An 18494-nucleotide genomic window follows, 5' to 3' on the forward strand; every position below is an offset into this window, starting at 1 on the left:
CCCAAAGTGTGAGACATTATAGAAGTCCCTCTCTGTCGGCTGGTGACTCCCAATTGTGGGACATGACGCAACCTTATCAGAGGTCATACCAGCATTAATACCACCATCACTTTATTGTTATTGGAGCTTTTTTTAAAAAAGGAGCCGAGGAGGAAACAGAGAGGGAAAGACAGCTCAAGTTTATTCGAAGCAGGAGACAGCTGTGATGGCTGCTCCATTAGGGCGAATGGGACACTGCCCCACCAACTTCAGCCTCCCCTCAGCCATCCTCCTGCCTTCTCGCTCACATACAGTCTAGAGGGTGGCACTGGCCCATCAGCTTCCTCCTCTTCCATCTCCATGTCACCCTTGTAGAACTCATCAGGGAGGAGGATGAGAACAAAACTAGAATTAGTTGCCTCTGCTGGTCACTGGCTCTGGCTGTGGCGCCACCTACTGTTGGCCTCCCTGCCTTCCACCCCACCAGTCCCAATGGGCACTAGCCACCACTGGCAGAGAGAAAGAAAAAGGGGAAATATATCTATTATGGGTGGAATCAAAGCACATCTGCTCAGAAGTAACTTGTCGCATTTACTTACTCCCAGGGAATAGGAATGCAGGCCTAACATTGCAAACTGGGAGCCAGGTCTGAAAATTATTGGTGTTAAGGGGAAGATGACTGTTACAAAATAAATATTGAATGGTGAGCCCTGCACAAATTAAGGCCTTGTATGGGAGCAACTATTAAGTGTTTGGTTACCTAAGGGTAAGACCTCAGAAACTGAGAAACAACAAAGTGAGGTCAGTTTACATATTTTAAATAGATTCCTGTAGTATATTAGAAATATAGATTAGATAGATAGATAGATAGATAGATAGATAGATAGATAGATAGATAGATAGATATAGATAGATATAGATAGATAGATAGATAGATAGATAGATAGATAGATAGATAGATAGATAGATAGATAGATAGATAGATAGATAGATAGAAATTGTGGCTTAGGTTTGTATAGGTGCAAACCTTTCTGGCAAAACCACCAATTCTTAAGGGCTGTAAGCTCAGTGGTAGAGCACATGCTAAGGTCCCAAGCTCATTTCCATGTAAAGCTAGGAAAGGCCACTGCCTGAAACCTTGGAGAGCTGCTGCCAGTCAGTGCAGGCAGTACTGAACTAGATGGACCAATGGGCTGGCTCAGTGAAAGGCAGTTTCTTATGTCATTAAAAAAAAGTTCAGCAGTTGAAATCTGAGGTCTTTTTTGCTATACATGTGTTTTTCCCTGGCTATGTGGCATCAGCCAATTCAGGTTTGCTCTGTTATGCATGTGCAGCAGGAGCTGTGGGCAATCCCAGCACTACAGCACAAGTATCCCTCTTTCACACAACCACTAACATGCATTGGCTGCATGCACACGTTACAGTGTTTAATGATGCACATGCACACAATGTTTTCTATGTATCCATTAAACATGTAATGCAGGGAAGAGGAACCCATGAGTCATAACCCTCCAGATGACGTTGGACTCCAGTTCTCATCACCCCAGCCAGCATGGCCAGTGGTCATGGAATGATGGGAGTTGTAGTTCAGCTACCTCTGGAGGCCCACAGGTTCTGCATCCCTGATATAATGCACAGAGAGTACAATCTCTCTATGGTTACCTGGGTTTGGGAGAAGATAGCTGCAGGTTCTGTTTTCCAACATGCTTCCTCTCCAGATAGGAAGAAAAGAGTTGGTGTAGATGTGTGTGTGTGTTTGTTTTGTTTTGTAGACCATATTATTATTAGGGTTTCCGGATAAAATACACACGTTGCAAAAGAAGACAACTTATGCCACAATAAAGGAGTCTTGGATGTTTAAGTTGCAAACAGTGGCACCTACTGTCAGAAGACGGCATTGCAACTCTAAAGATTAAGAGCGCACAGGGAGTTGTCCAAGCAGACACTTCTTCCAAATATTTTCTGATGGCAGGACAAAATCCCCCACTATGTATTGAACATGATATACAGACAATTGCCAGCTTTGGTCTTCAAAGGGTGATATCCAACTAAGTCATGGTCAGAGCAAACCCACTGCAATAAATGGACTTAAGTCTACTCTGAATAATATTGGATATCTGGCAGTCTGGCATCTCAGGCTGTAATCTTTTCCTTGACCAGATTTTTTATCAGGAACTACAAAGCAAAGTAATTCTAAACATGTGCTGAGTGTCTTTCCTTCCTGACATTTTTAAAAAACCAACATAAGCAGAGTGGCTTTGAGGATGTGTAGAGTGTTCCTCTTTGTGTTTTTTTTCTTTTAAAAAGATATGTATTCTTGAAAATATGGAAATTAAGTCATTAAATGCACAAGCTTTTTCTGGTTTGACATCTTTTTGTTCTGACAGCTAACCAAGGGTGCCTCCAGACTCACTATTTTGTGGGAGGGATTCAATTCTAGGAATTTAGGCTTGTGCAATTAAAGTGACTTTAAGTGTTCCTTAGCCTTCACACAACAAATCCATTTTAAAAAACAACAGACATTTTACAGTTAGGAGAATAATTGGGAAATGCGCTGGAAACTGTGAGATGAACAAAGTATTGAGACGTATAAGCAAACACCCTATAAGCAAATCAGGACAAGAAAGATCAGACAGCCTAAACTCCACATATAATGTAAATGTACTACCTTCAAGTCGATTCCAACTTATGGCGACCCTATGAATAGGGTTTTCATGAGGCTGAGAGGCAGTGACTGGCCCAAGGTCACCCAGTGAGTTTCATGGCTATGTGGGGATTCGAACCCTGGTCTCCCAGGTCGTAGTCCAACACCTTAACCACTACACCACACTGGCTCTCAAACATAAGCATTGTGCAAATAAATCAGGATGAATGCTGAATAAACTGGTCATCCGAAGGAGCCCTAAAAAGATGGAATTCTGCTTAGGGCAGTAAAATTCTAGCAAGGCTGTAACCCAGAAATACAAGAACAGATCAACCACATGAAAAGACCTTAAGCAAGAAAAATCTGCAGGAAGGAAGCGAATGTCCAAAATCCTAATAAGAGACATTTTAATCTGTACAAGATTTGAGGCAAGTGATCCAAGAGCCGTGTGGAACACAGCTAAGGGGAAATCGATCTCTTAGCCTTCAAGCACACATTTTGCTGTGGCTTTAATACTTGTGTAACAGGTAGAAATTTGTCAAGAACATACTTCCCCATTATTGCTTCAATGTTGTCCAAATTAGTCAATTATGTTTACTGAAGTTTGCTCCTCCTCCCGTCCAGCATATATATATTATTTTGTTCCTGGAGATCCTTTGTGTCAACTTGAACAATGAGCAACATTGCCTGTCAGTCTGTTTTGAAATCTTAACTATTTTGCTAACTGTAACTAATTCTCTCTATTTGCAGAGATAGCATGGCTGGGTAAACCCTAGGAACCTTCTGTCTCCTCCCACTCAACCTTGTACGTGAATCCCTGGTGGTCACTTTTCAAATATGTGCTGTTGCTAGAATCTGAAGCACTTAAATGATTTGGGAGACAACTTTACATTACTGACACAAAATCTTTTCATTGCTGTCAGAACTGTTGCTCATTAATTGGAAAGCCACATTGAGCCCAGTGATTTTAGGATGGTAACATTCTGAATATCCCCAAGATGAAAATGCTGATAGACAAAGTGTGCTGAAGAAATGATTTTTCTGAGAAGCGGACTCCGTTTATTTTGTATCGGAATATACAATTTAATAATGTATGGTTGGAAACGCATGTTTATGGTACATGTTATAGCACACACATACACTGTTTATTTATTTTAAAGATTTCTAGGCCACTTTTTAGGCCAGATCCCTCTCACGGTGGCACACATTAAAAAAAATGGCAATGCCAATAAAATACAATCAAAAACAATATTTACAACATTTCAAAAGCCTACACCACATTCATTTAAAATAAATTTAAACATCTAGTAGAAGCAGTTTAAAAGCACCTCAGAATAAATGGGTTTTTGACGCCTCTTTAAAGGTCAACAATGAAGGCATCAAACATATGTCCCTTGGGAAGGATTTCCACAGGTATGGGGGGCAGCTCTAGACACAATTCTTCCAACATACAGCCTGAGGAAGAATTGGGTGCACCAATCAACAACTTAGTCTTTGCTGCCATCTAGTGGCAGGAACCCTTTAGGATGCACACCTTAACGTAGTGAGCGGGTTTGAGAGTGTTGAAGAAGCTAAGAGCAATGCATGCCGTCAGGAGTCTAGACCAAGAGGCTAAACTCCTAGCAGGGGCACCCAGGGTGGACTGGTCAAAGCTGAGACACCAGTCTAAGATGCATCCAAACTCAGAGGAAGGCAATAGTAAACCACCTCTGAATACCTCTTACCACGAAAACCCTATGAACAGAGTATCCAAAACGCAACACAAGATAGTGCTGGAAGATGAGACCCCCAGGTCAGAAGGCACTCACCGAGCTACTGGGGAAGAACAAAGGACAAGTACGAGTAGCACTGTGACTAATGACGCAGCTGGGTCAAAGCCGAAAGGAAGCCCAGAGGCTGATGAGCACAGATGCGTAAGGAGAGTCCTGAGTTGTACGACACACACAATAGGAACATGGAATGTGAGAAGCACAAACCAGGGATAGTTAGAAATTGTCAAGCAAGAAATGGAACGTTTAACATTACAATACTTAGCGTGAGTGAATTAAAATGAACGGGAATGGGACATTTTCAATCAGACAACTACAAAATATTTTATGCAGGAAATGAGATATTAAGAAGAATCAGGGTTGCTTCAATAGTGAGAAGTGATGTAGCAAAAGCAATTAGGAGCTACAATGCAAGGTCTGAGCGAGTGATATCAGTGAGATTAAATGGGAAACCTATTAACTTAACCATCATCCAAGTCTATGCTCCTATGGCAAACGCAGAAGATGAGGAATTGGAGAGATTTTACACAGAAGTACAGGAGGAAATTGATCACACACCAGAACAAGATGTGCTGATAATCATGGGGGACTGGAATGCAAAAGTAGGGAACAGAGAAGAAGTAGGAATTGTGGGGAAGTGGGGCTTAGGAGACAGAAATGAAGCAGGAGAAATCTGTGAAGCCAATAATTTGTTTCTTGAGAACACATTTTTTGAATAACCAAAAAGACAACTGTATACGTGGACATCACCAAATGGTCAATATAGGAATCAGACAGATTTTATAATTGGTAGCAGAAGATGGAGAAGTTCCATACTTTCTGCGAAAACAAGACCAGGAGCAGACTGTGGTACAGATTATGAACTGGTCGTATCAAAAATCAGAGTAAAGGCAAAGAAGAACAACAAAGCAATCATAATGCCAAAATACAATTTAAATAACATCCCAGAAGAATATAAAGACCAAATAAGGAACAGATTTGAGGCTTTAAACTTAGTTGACAGAGAACCAGAAGAACTATGGACAGAAGTCAGAGACATTTTCAGAGAAGAATGCAAAAAGACAATACCTCGATAAAAAGAGAGAATGACCTCAACGGATGACTGAAGAAACTCTTAAAATGGTTAAAGAGAGAAGGAAAGCAAAATCAAAAGGAGATAGAAACATGGTCAGAACCCTACATACAACAATACAGTGACTAGTACGCAGGGACAAAGAGGACTATTACAATAGTTTCTATATAGAACTAGAAGAGGACAACAAAAAGGGAAGAACAAGAGTCCTACTCCAAAAGATTAGAGAAATGAAAGGGAAATTTAAACCAAGAGTAGGGATGTTGAATAATCAACAGGGGAACACACTGAGTGATCAAGATGAAATAAAAGGAAGATGGAAGCAATACACTGAAGAACTCTATAAAAGAGAAGTAAGGATGGCAGATTCATTCATGGAGGAACCATATGATGAAGAACCAGAAATTTTAGAATGTGGGGTGAAAGCTGCTCTTAAAATACTTGGAAGAAACAGATCACCAGGAATAGACGACATACCAATACAATTGCTACAAACTACTGAGACTGAATCTGTCCAAATTTTGACAAAAATTTGTCAAGAAATATGGAAAACTAAACAATGGCCCACAGACTGGAAACATTCAATATATATCCCAATTCCAAAGAAAGGGGATCCCAGGGAATGCAGTAATTATTGAACTTTTGCCTTAATATCCCATACAAGTAAAGTAATGCTCAAGATTCTACAACAAAGGCTCTTACCGTTATATGGAGCGAGAAATGCCAGATGTCCAAGCTGGAATAGAAAGGGAAGAGGCACCAGAGATCATATCGCAAATATATGTTGGATAATGGACCGGACTGAGGAATTACAGAAGAAAATCACCCTGTGCTTTATAGATTACAGCAAAGCCTTTGACTGTGTAGATCATGAAAAACTATGGAATGCTTTAAAAGAAATGGGGGTACCTCAGCACCTGATTGTTCTGATGTGCAACCTATACTCTGGACAAGAGGCTATTGTAAGGACAGAATATGGAAAAACCGACTGGTGTATTTTATCACCCTATTTGTTTAATCTATACGCAGAACATGTCATACGAAAAGCAGGATTAGACCAAGATGAAGGAGGTATGAAAATTGGAGGAAGAAATATCAATAATTTAAGATATGCAGACGATACCATACTTTTAGCAGAAACCAGTAATGATTTCTAATGGAAGGTTTCTAATGGAAGGTTGATGAGTTAAAGAAGAAAGCGCAAAAGCAGGACTACAGCTGAACGTCAAAAAGACTAAAGTAATGACAACAGAATATTTATGTAACTTTAAAGTTGACAATGACATTGAACTTGTTAAGGATTATCAATACCTCGGCACAGTCATTAACCCAAATGGAGACAATAGTCAACAAATCAGAAGGCTAGAACTGGGGAAGGCAGCTATGAGAGAATTAGAAAAGGTCCTCAAATGCAAAGACGTATCACTGAACACTATAGCCAGGATCATTCAGACCATGGTATTCCCGATCTCTATGTATGGATGCGAAAGTCGGACAGTGAAAAAAGCGGATAAGGAAAATATCAACTGATTTGAAATGTGGTGTTGGAGGAGAGCTTTGCGCATACCATGGACTGCGAAAAAGACAAATAATTGGGTGTTAGAACAAATTAAACAAGAATTGTCAGTAGAAGCTAAAATGATGAAACTGAGGTTATCATACTTTGGACACATCATGAGAAGACACAATTCACTAGAAAAGACAATAATGCTGGGGAAAACAGCAGGGGGTAGAAAAACAGGAAGGCCAAACAAGAGATGGGTTGATTCCATAAAGGAAGCCACAGACCTGAACTTACAAGATCTGAACAGGGTGGTCCATGACAGATGCTATTGGAGGTCGCTGATTCATAGGGTCGCCATAAGTCATAATCGACTTGAAGGCACATAACAACAACAGTGACAGGAACAGTGTCGGAAGGCAGAGCTGGGGTCCCAATCCCGGGGAGCTGGATCCCGGAGAGTTGGGAGAAGAATATTCGGATGGATGGCAGAGGGAAGGGGGAGGAACTTCCCCCCTTTGGAGCGAAGACAAAACAGAGGAACTGCCAGTGATAAGGTCGCTTAGCAACCTCCCTGAGCCCTCCCTGGACATTCTCACGCCTCCCCCTCTTTCAGGCTCAGAGCAAGAGGGGAAAGAGGGAGGGCTGCTCACAGCCAAAAAGCGGGGAGGCAGTTTACCATCAGCCCCTCCCCTATCCCCCATCCTGGAATCGGAAACTTCAGAAGAGGAGGGGGTGATGCTTCCCCCCTCACCGCGCACACGCAGACAGCTGAAAAGACAGGAGAGAAGGGGGGAAGGCGGGCAGTACCTGAGGGGCAGTTAAGGAGGAGTGAAAGATTGTGCGCCCGTTTGGCCCCTTCTTAAAGAACAGGCGGGAAGAAGTCCCTTGCTCTGTCAACTTTCTCCCAATGCCGCAGGACCTGTATCCCTGTATTGCTTCATGAGAAAACGCAACCTTTGTTTGGACATTACCCTAATAAAACACGAATTAACTACAGCCGTTGGTCTGGTTCCTGAGTCACATCCTGGGCCTGACAGCACAGTCAACAACAACCCACTTCCTCCTTTTCTTTTTTAAAATATATATTTTACTGAAATTTTTCAAAAACAATAATAATTAATAAACCCAACCAAAGGAGAGTTACATAACACTGTTATAGGTTCAGAAAATAAGGTCCCAAAAACAGGTAGGAAAGTTTTACATGTCCATTTCAATTCTTTTATAGCAATTAAACTGTGAGTCCAGGCCAGAGGTATCCATGGGTAGTCAGTGGTTTCTAGCCATTTTCTTTCTTGTAAACATATTAAAACCCTATTAAAACATATTAAGCCATAGGTCATAATCCTTGTCTGTAGCCAATCCTTTTCTTAATGCTCTTAATTTAGGAGTCAGTTTTTCCATTAACACCAACTTCCACATCTCCTGGTACCAAGTAGATTAGGTTGCAGAACCTTTCCATGCCTGGCAATAACTAGCTGTGCAGCAATTATAAGAAAGACCACCTGGTCCTTATGCACAGCTGTTTTAGGTGGGCCATCAAATATCAACAACAGGGCTAGCTGTGGCTCAAGTTGCATCATTCATTCAGTTATCTTACTGATTTCCTGGAACACCTCATCCCCAAAGAAAGCTATATGCACACAAGACCACCACATATGAAGAACATGCCTCTCCCCATGCAATCCCTCCAGCATAGCAGTGACAATGCTTTGCTCATTCTCCTCAGGGATTGGGGGAGGGCAGGCAGTGAGGTATCAACATAAAACCAACTTCAAAGGATTTTCTTTGACCCTGGCAGAAAGTTATTTGAAAGGAGCCTTATTCCACATACCCATCCATAGATTCTCATCCACACAACATTCAACTGCAGATCATGTGTCCACAGGGGAAGGTCTGGTTTAAACCACCTGAGGGCAGGGGTAGCCAACATGGTGCCCTCTGGATGTTGTTCAACTCCCATCTTCTCCAGCCAGCACACCCAGTGGTCAGGGATGATGGGAGTTGGAGTCCAACAGCATCAGGAATGCACCACATCCTAGGGTCTAGTTCAGCCAGGGACGCTCACTTAATGTGAGTCACCTGGAGCTATTTGTTCTACAAGCTTTCCACAGTAGATGGACTCTATGCATTGCATAGGATGGTCTGCAGATAAGATGACCCCTCCACCACCTTTCCTGGACTTTTTAAAATCTCCCCTCCCTTCAGAAATGGGACTGAGTGTGGGTATCTAGCTGCTCATCAAGCTTCACTGATTAGATGTCTTTTAACGTCCCCCCCTTGACCTTGCACATCTGTTTGTTTTGCAATCATCTTCTCAAGCCTCCTTCTGTAGTCCAGCAAAATTAGTACTGTGTGAAGATTGTGTGTGCAGATGTTCTTTATCTACATAAAGAAGAATCCATCTCTGAAACTGGGGTTCCACCTGCAAGCTCACAATGCTGTCACCACGGCCTGATGGAATATATACTTTTAATGGCACCATAACATGATGTTAAAAGACCCTACAGTGTGGCATGCCAGCACTGTGTATTTGTGACACTACTCACTGGTACAGAGTACAGTTACCTCTTTTTTTGCTGCCCATGGCAGCTATTTTGTGTTGGCACCCATGGTACTTTTATCAAGATATGACTACTGGCTTATAGAATCATAGAGTTGGAAGGGGCCTATAAGGCCATCTAGTCCAACCCCCTGCTCAATGCAGGACTCCAAATTGGACAGGTGCCTGTCCAGTTGCCTCTTGAACGCCTCCAGTGTTGGAGCGCCCACCACCTTCCTAGGTAATTGATTCCATTGTTGTACCGCTCTAACAGTTAGGAAGTTTTTCCTGATGTTCAGCTGAAATCTGGCTTCCTGCAACTTGAGCCCATTATTTCGTGTCCTGCACTCTGGGATAACCGAGAAGAGATCCTGGCCCTCCTCTCTCTGACAACCTTTCAAGTACTTGAAGAGTGCTGTTATACTTCCCCTCAGTCTTTTCATCATTTTTTTACCAAAAAACCACTGTATATTATATATAATGTCTCCCTTTGGGAGGAAGGATGAGACATAAATGTAATACATAACAATAAAATAAAGAATAATAATAAAACAATAAAAAAATGCTACCTTTCTTCCAAGCTCAAGATGGTGTTCTCTCCCTCCCCAATTCATTCTCAGAACAACCCTGTGAGGTAGGCTAGACTGAGACTGGCCAAGGTCACCCAGTGAACTTCATGGGTAAGCTGGGATTTGAACTCTGGGCTTCCAGGTCCTAGTCCAAGATTCTAACCACTATGCCCTGCCTGTACCTTTCAACATGGCTGCTCCAAACTTAATTTACAGATTTGACCCTTCACTTCCAAAAGAGGTCTGAGGAATGCATAAGAGTAAGAAGATTCTCTACCCTTTTCTGTCTACCTTGTGGGCTGCTATAAACTCACTTTGACAGCTAATCCAATTCCAGTGATTAATAATTAACAGAGAGAAAACACACATGATTTGATCTACCTTCACAGACAGCAGCTTGGGAAAAACAACAATTGCAGCCACACTTCCCATTATGTGAATTCTCTTTGGGCAAGAAACAAACTGTCATGCAACCAACAAGATGCATCATCAGTGGGTTTAAGGGGGCTGAGCTGAGTGCATGGAACCACTGTTGTTGCTTCTGTGGATGTAAGGGAGTGAGGTCAAAGGTAAATGAAATGCAAACAGAAAAATAAAAATAAAAGACAGTGATGATTTCCTAAATGCAATACTATACCAACAACGACAAAATTCCTATAAGTCAGAAAACTCAGCATCCCACAACCAGTCAGGATTCCGAACCAAAAACCAAAATTAAAAAAATCCTGGCAGCCAGTCAGCCAAGGTCACAGAAATCCCCATGCAGCACAACCTGATCCGAGGACTGAAGTTAGTGCAGAATGCTGTGGCACGATTGCTGACAAGAGTGAGACCCTATCAGCACATAATACCCCTGCTCTGAAATCTGCACTGATTGCCGATTTGCTACCAGGCCAAGTTCAAGGTGTGCTTTCCATGTTACGGGTGCCACATAGTACTTGTTCTGCTCTTGTAAGAAATCATTCCTTTAGTGTGACAGCACCTGTGCTTTGGAATTCCCTGCCTATTGTCATTAGGCAGACACCTTCATTGTACTGTTTTCAGCACCTGCTAAAAACATTCTTGTTTAGGCAAGCCTATCCTGGCATGTAGAAGCTATTGTGTTTTTTATCTGTTTTTAATTCATTGTTGGTTTTATTATTTTGAATATTTTTAAATACCTGTCTAACTGTTTTTGCCAATAATTTTATTGTTTGAATTCCTTCTGTAAACCCCTTTTAGGTTTTTTTTACAATAAGGCAGTATATAAATGTTGTAAATAAAATACAGAAATAAATTTTGGAGTCACTGTGGCCCTTGAGTCTCTTTCCACTTTTAGGAACAAAAGAATCTACCTTATACCAACTCAGGCCATTTGATACCATCTAGCTCAGTACTGATCACATGGACTAGCATTGGCTTTCCAGGATTCCAGACAATAGCCTTTTCCAGAAATTGAATTTTGGACCTTTGCATGCAAAGCATATGCGCTACCACTGAGCTACAGCCCTTCCCGTTTAAAAAAGTATCTTTTAAAATTGTTATTTTCGATTCACCAATGAATGCATATTATACCTAGGGCAGATCCACACCATTCATTTAAAGTGAATTGAACACTCACTTGAAGCACATGAATCACACCACAGAATAATGGAAACTGTAGTTTATTAAGGGTGGTGGGAACTATAACTGTGAAGGGGAAGCTACACTTCCCAGGATTCTTTAGGGGAAGTCATGTGCTTTAAATGAATAAATATTTATATAAGCATGACTGTCAAAGATGTTTATTATTTACACAACTTGTAAATATATTTGTAGTGCAATCCTATGTTTGTTTACTCAGACGCAAGTCCCAATGTATCCAATGGGGCTTACTCAAACAGGGAAGCATGCACAGAACTGCAGCCTCAAGTGATAAGGAATACTCACCCAACCCAAAATTTAGAACCATGCCACTTTAAGCTGTTTGGCAATTGTTTATATTTTTATGGTTATTGGATTTTAAAGGGATGTATTTCTTGTGAGCTGCCTTGGTTTCCAATTACCAACCCTACCTCACAGGGTTGTTGGGAAGACTCCATATACACTAGGGTTTCCAGGCTCAGGGCCTGAGAATGATTCTGTATCTTTAAGAGAAGAGAAAATTCAGCCAAGTGCAGGTTTCATTGCAACACTGTAGTGGGAAAAACCACAAGGTGAAATTCTCCCTCCCCATTCTCAGGCCCTGAGCCTGGCAACCCTAATACACACACACACACACACACACTGGAGATGTAAAAATACGTAGACCCCATATAATAGTTTATTGTCAAAATGAGTTGGTCATTGCAGAACATTTTAAAAAATAAAATAAAATCAGTATTAGTTTCCTACATAATAAAAGCAGTGATATCTATGTAAATCCTGTCTAACTGCTTTAAAAAATAGAATTGGAGAGGGACAGAAAGATTTTCAATATAAACACGATCCTTTGCTATGTTCACTCAAAGGTTTACATCACAATCCTAACCATGTCCACTCAAAAGTAAGTCCTATTTAATTCAATGGGGTTTACTCCAGGTAAGTGGGATTAGCATTGCAGCTTTACTCCGAGAAAAGCAAGTATTAAATTAAAGCTTCATATTGGGAATGTTGAAACACTGCCCTCTTCAACAGCCCAAGAAAATTTAAACTTGTTTGACTCATGAACAGAAGAGGGGGGAAAAGACTTTTGATACTGCTGAAAGCTATATACTTACTCAGTTTATGAGGTTTTCAGATAAACAGGAAAAAAACCAATAGTTTTCTACCTTTGCAACAGAGTCTAAGTACTGCCTGCAGGCCCAGAAATCCCTTGTCAATCACAACCCTGACTTCACTTCTTGGCTACAACCTGAAAGGGTGGGTTAGAACAGCCGGCTGAGAGATTGTGGAAGTTGTGGGTGTGTGTGACATTTTGGTGTATATCTCGAGAACCAGACCACCTAGAATTTTTTTTTTAATGAAAGCTGAAAGTCTGTAGATTAAGCTGACTCACCCGGAGACCCAGAGAATGCCCCCAAAAGCCAGAGTATCCAGCCCAAAATCAGACATCTGGCAACCCTATTTCATATGATTCTGGGTTCAGCACCGGCATTACAAACCAAACCCTCCACCAATGCCTGTGGAGGTGAAAAAAGGCTGGCATTTACTGGCATAGGGAAAAGAGCTAAACCCAACAGGACCACTTTGATCCAAATTCCAGATCATGTCCCTTCTAAGAACAGATTGAGCCTTGTGAGATGAGATCTATGATAATCCCACTAGAGTACGGTTGCCATATTCCAGTTCCACAAATCTGGGCAGGCTAATTTGGATATTATGCAAATATTTGCATATTATTTGCATATCATGCAAATATTTGCATATTAATATTTGGATTGTCCAGTTGTTTTGTTTTTGTGCCTAGGAATTACCACCCAAAACTGGAGAAAGATATGAGAAATCTTTTTTTTTTAATTTACATTTTCAGCCTTAAATGCCTAGACTCTAGTTTCCAACACTATGGAATATTTATTGATTGATTAAGAGGATTTATATCCTGCCCTTCTGCTGTTAAAAGCAGAGCTCAGCACAGCTTACAAATATAATAAAAACAATAAAAATACACAATCAATAAAAAAACACAAAATAGCAACAAACATAAAGTAAGTCAGGGCACCAGTCTGGTTAACCATTACATATACGATATATTTCAGAGATGTGGTGGGTGGAGAAAAACAAGAAGCCAAAATGTTAGAAAAAGGAGTCTTTCACACCACATGCTCAGTTCTAAATACTGTAGCAGCAAGTTTTACAAGTTCCTCCAGTATTCCACTGGTGCAGGCACTCAGACATTCAAAGTATCTGTATGTTTCTTAGGATTTATAAAAGCAGAGCTTTGCTTAACTCAAAATTTATTCTCCCTTTGATCAACCACATCTACACAGGTTCCACCTCCATACTCAAAATTAAACTGGGCCTGGAAGTGTGCAACAACCCCACACATACCTTGCTAATTAGATTACCAATGCCAGGATGTCTGTCTTATCGACTACTCTCCTGCTCCCCCCTCCCCACCGGGCATCATGAAAGACCCAGTCCTGGATGTGAAAGTTGGACAGTGAAAAAAGCGGATTCAACTCATTTGAAATGTGGTGTTGGAGGAGAGCTTTGCGCATACCATGGACTGCAAAAAAGACAAATAATTAGGTGTTAGAACAAATTAAACCAGAACTATCACTAGAAGCTAAAATGATGAAACTGAGGTTATCATACTTTGGACACATCATGAGAAGACATGATTCACTAGAAAAGACAATAATGCTGGGAAAAACAGAAGGGAGTAGAAAAAGAGGAAGGCCAAACAAGAGATGGATTGATTCCATAAAGGAAGCCACAGACCCCAACTTACAAGATCTGAACAGGGTGGTCCAGGACAGATGCTATTGGAGGTCGCTGATTCATAGGGTCGCCATAAGTCATAGTTGACTTGAAGGCACATAACAACATCCTCTTCAAAGTACTGATAAGCCTCTTGTTTTACTTAAAATAATAATTATAAATTCTTGCTCTTATCACTAATGGGAGTTAATTATCTTGCATATGGCCATAGTAGATTTTCAGATACTTTCAGACCCTCAGCAATTTTCAAGTGGTCTATGTAGAAGAAAAGTTTGGGAACCCCTGGTATAAGACATCTGCTTATGTTCCTATGCTGCTCTCACCCCTCATTTAGGTGCCTGGGATGCATGAGTGTGGACATACCTCCTTACAATTATGGAAAGTGATTGTTAATAAGAAGTCTCCAGACACAAAGTTACATAGGTATTTATCAGTTGTTTAGTAGAAAATTCAGAAGTGCAGAGTCCCTTCATGATAGTTGCAGCCATGTACACCCTTTTTTGCTCCTGGATTAAGAATGAGATCTTTGTTAATGCATTCTCTCACAATAACAAACATCTCTAGGAGCCAATCAGCATGTAAGTGGAGAGCGTTAGCAACTGAGAAGAGTCTTCTCAGTGGCTGACTCACCTCCTTTCACTCTGATTGGCTCCAATCAGCAGGAAAGGCAAGGAAGCCTATTAGAAGACTCTTCTCGGTGACTAACACACTCCCTTTTCATGCTGATTGTAGGATGCTTGGAGACATAGGGACCCTGCTCCCAAAAAAGCAGAGGGACTAAGACTACCCTCCTGCTGCTTATAGACATGACTGTAAAATATTTTGTGACGTGCAAGTTCAATATGACATTATTTATTAAGTGTGCTTAGGATTACATTGATGGCATTCCCAAATATGTACTTTCACACAGACTTTGGTTTTCCATAATTTATTTATTTATTTATTTATTAAATTTATATACCGCCCGACTAGCAATAGCTCTCTGGGCGGTGAACATAAAACAGCATAAAAATACAATAAATAACAAAATAATACTAAAATACAATCATCAATCCAATACAATAAACATTTTAAAAAGTAAATCAGTGTAACTTAAAATGCTTCAGAGAATAGGAAGGTTTTGACCTGGCGCCGGAAGGAGAGCAGAGTCGGCGCCAGGCGTACTTCCTCAGGGAGACTGTTCCATAGTTCGGGGGCCACCACTGAGAAGGCCCTAGATCTACTTGCACACCCCTTCCATAAGCACATCAAAGTTGGATACACACCTGAACCAAGACCCAGACAACAGGGCACTCAAAACAAAAAGGTAATTACAGTGGCTGAGTAGATCTTGTACAGTGGTTATACTGACTAGGCAGCCACTGTCCTTCATATTTTACAAAATACTTTTTCCTATACAAAGATTAAATTTCTGTGTATGAAAAAGTAATATATGAAGTGGTCTCAATAGTGAGAAAAGTAAACAAGTGAATGGTGATCGAAATGTTTTTCATTATGAAGCTAGCTGCCAGATGATGTATCACCTTCCCTACGCATGCAGCATAGACTGAAAAAACAGCACCCAAGCCACCATTCAATACGTGCACTTGTTCTTTCCAACATGAATCTACAGGTCTCAAAAGGTAATGTGTGACAAAGTCTTCAAACACCTTATAACATACCTCAGACATGGTCTCTTGTTCTACCAGCATGCCTTCACACCATCACTTTGCCAAAACATAAGGATAGGTAAATTGCTTTTAGGGAAGGTCACAATTATGATTTCCTATTTATTTAATCTAAAAATATTTAAAATACATAAAAACAGCCAGGTGAAGATATTGGAGAAATATAAAATAAATACAAATAAAAAAAGGGGGGAGGTGAAGAGACCTTAAATGTGCTACTCACCATATCTCAGCCTATCCTCCCCTCAGGATGAAAACAACGGAGAACATGACCACCCCCAGGAAGAAGGGCACACTTAAAATGTAGAGGAAAAAATCATCTACAACCATAGCGTGAAATCAAATACAGTAGGGCCCCACTTATATAGCAGGTTCTGTTCCGGACCCCCACCGTAAAGCGGAAATCGCCGTAAAGCGAAACCCCATTGATTTTAATGGGGCACGTCGCGCAAAAATGCCACAAAAGCGGCAAAAGCGGCTTTAAAAGAGGGGAGGAAAGCCGCCACATTAGCGGAACGCCGGGAAGCGGAGCGCCGGGAAGCAGGGCCCTACTGTACTTATTGGGACACAGTATGAAGAAATATTTATATAAACACGACTATCAAATATGTTTATGAATTACACAATCTGTAAATATATTTATAGTGCAATCCGATGTTTGTTTACTCAGAAGCAAGTCCCAATGTATTCAATGGGGCTTACTCAAACTGGGAAGTGTGCAGAGAACACTCAAGTGATAAGGAACTTGTTCTTTCAACTTGTTATTTTAAGTTGAGACCTTATCCCAGACTGAGTCTGTGTTGGAATTGCTTTTTAATATGTTTTTAAGCCTTTTCTTTTTTCAAAAAATATGTTTTTAAAGCTTTTAAAAATATTTTCAAAGACGTTTTAATATATTTTAAAGTCTGTTTTTTATGATGTTTTAAAGTGCTTTTAGTGCTTTTTTTTGCCGCCCTGGGCTCCTACTGGGAGGAAGGGCGGGATATAAACCAAATAATAAATAAATAAACTTCATTCACCCAACCCAAAATTCAGAATCATGCCTCTTTAGGCTGTTTTCCAACTGTTTATTCTTGCTTTATGGTTATTGGATTTTAAAGAGATTTATTTCTTATTGTGAGTTGCCTTGGTTTCCCAACCCTACCTCACAGGGTTGTTGGAAAGACTCCACACACACACACACACACACACACACACACACACACACACACACACACACACACACACACTGCAGATGTATAAATACATACAACCCATATAATAGTTTATTGTTAAACCAGTTGGTCACTGCAGAAAAATCAGTATTAGTTTCCTACAGAATAAAAACTGTAATACCTGCCTACTTGCTTTAAAACAGGACTGGAGGGGGGACAGAAATAGTTAGAACACAAACACAATTCTCTTTTACATTCACTCAAAAGTCCCATTAATTTACAGCACATTCATAACCATGTCTACTCAAAAGTAAGTCCTATTAAATTCAATGGGATATACTCAGGGCATATGGGATTAGCATGCTTTTACCCCCACAAAAGCAAGTATTGGGAAGGTTTTCAAAACACTGCCCAGGATCTGACTCCTGCACACAAGAGGGGGAAAAAACTGAAATGTATATACTTACCCAATTTATGAGATTTTCAGATAAACGGGGGGGGGGAGGGACACACCACCATTTTCTGGCATTGCAGTGAGGTTTTCTAGACACTGCCCAGGTCAACCAAATTGGCTTTACACTGATTGGCTGCAATCCTGAATGGGCTGGGTTAGACTGAGCTACGAAGCGCTATAAAGGACAGATTTGTTTTAAAAAAAGATTTAACAGTCAGGGGGGTGGCTGACATTTTTGTGTATATCTCGAGAACTGGACCACCTAGAAACTTAATTTTTTAAAAAATTAAAGCTGAGAATCCGGGCCACCTAAGAGGCTAAACGGGCACTGGGTGGCATGCATAGAATCCGCCCAGCTAACCGGGCAATATGGCAACCTTACACTGGCACAAGGAAGCTTTTGTTCGCTTGGAAGAACCTCTTCCTTCTCCACAAGTCTGTCTTGTGAATTTGGCTCATTTGAGCCAAGGGTGCTTCAGCCCCAGAACTTGTCACATCAAAGAGGGCAACTAAATTAATCTGCATGTGAGTTTTCAGCTAAGCAATGTTACTCTCCAGTGCTTAAAATAATGTCTAAATGAAAGATACCACCGTCCAACACAGTCTGGAACTCACATCCTTTTGCCTTTATTGGGCAAATATTGTTCTTCTTAACCTCAGTTGCTCATCTGTAAAATGGTTGTACTGAAAACAAGCTAAAAAGAAAAGATTGCAACACCGCAAAACAATATACTACTATTTTCATGGTAAATGTACTAAATCT

At 40.7% G+C, this 18494-nt stretch overlaps 1 protein-coding gene across 2 annotated transcripts in view; it reads right to left on the minus strand.

Moving 5' to 3' along the window:
• Positions 1-18494, minus strand: part of LOC133366442 (uncharacterized) — a 44379-nt gene that overhangs the window by 17162 nt on the left and 8723 nt on the right. The gene's annotated exons all lie outside the window — the stretch shown is intronic.

Source organism: Rhineura floridana, chromosome 11 (assembly GCF_030035675.1).
Source record: "Rhineura floridana isolate rRhiFlo1 chromosome 11, rRhiFlo1.hap2, whole genome shotgun sequence".
In the NCBI taxonomy this organism is placed as follows: domain Eukaryota; kingdom Metazoa; phylum Chordata; class Lepidosauria; order Squamata; family Rhineuridae; genus Rhineura; species Rhineura floridana.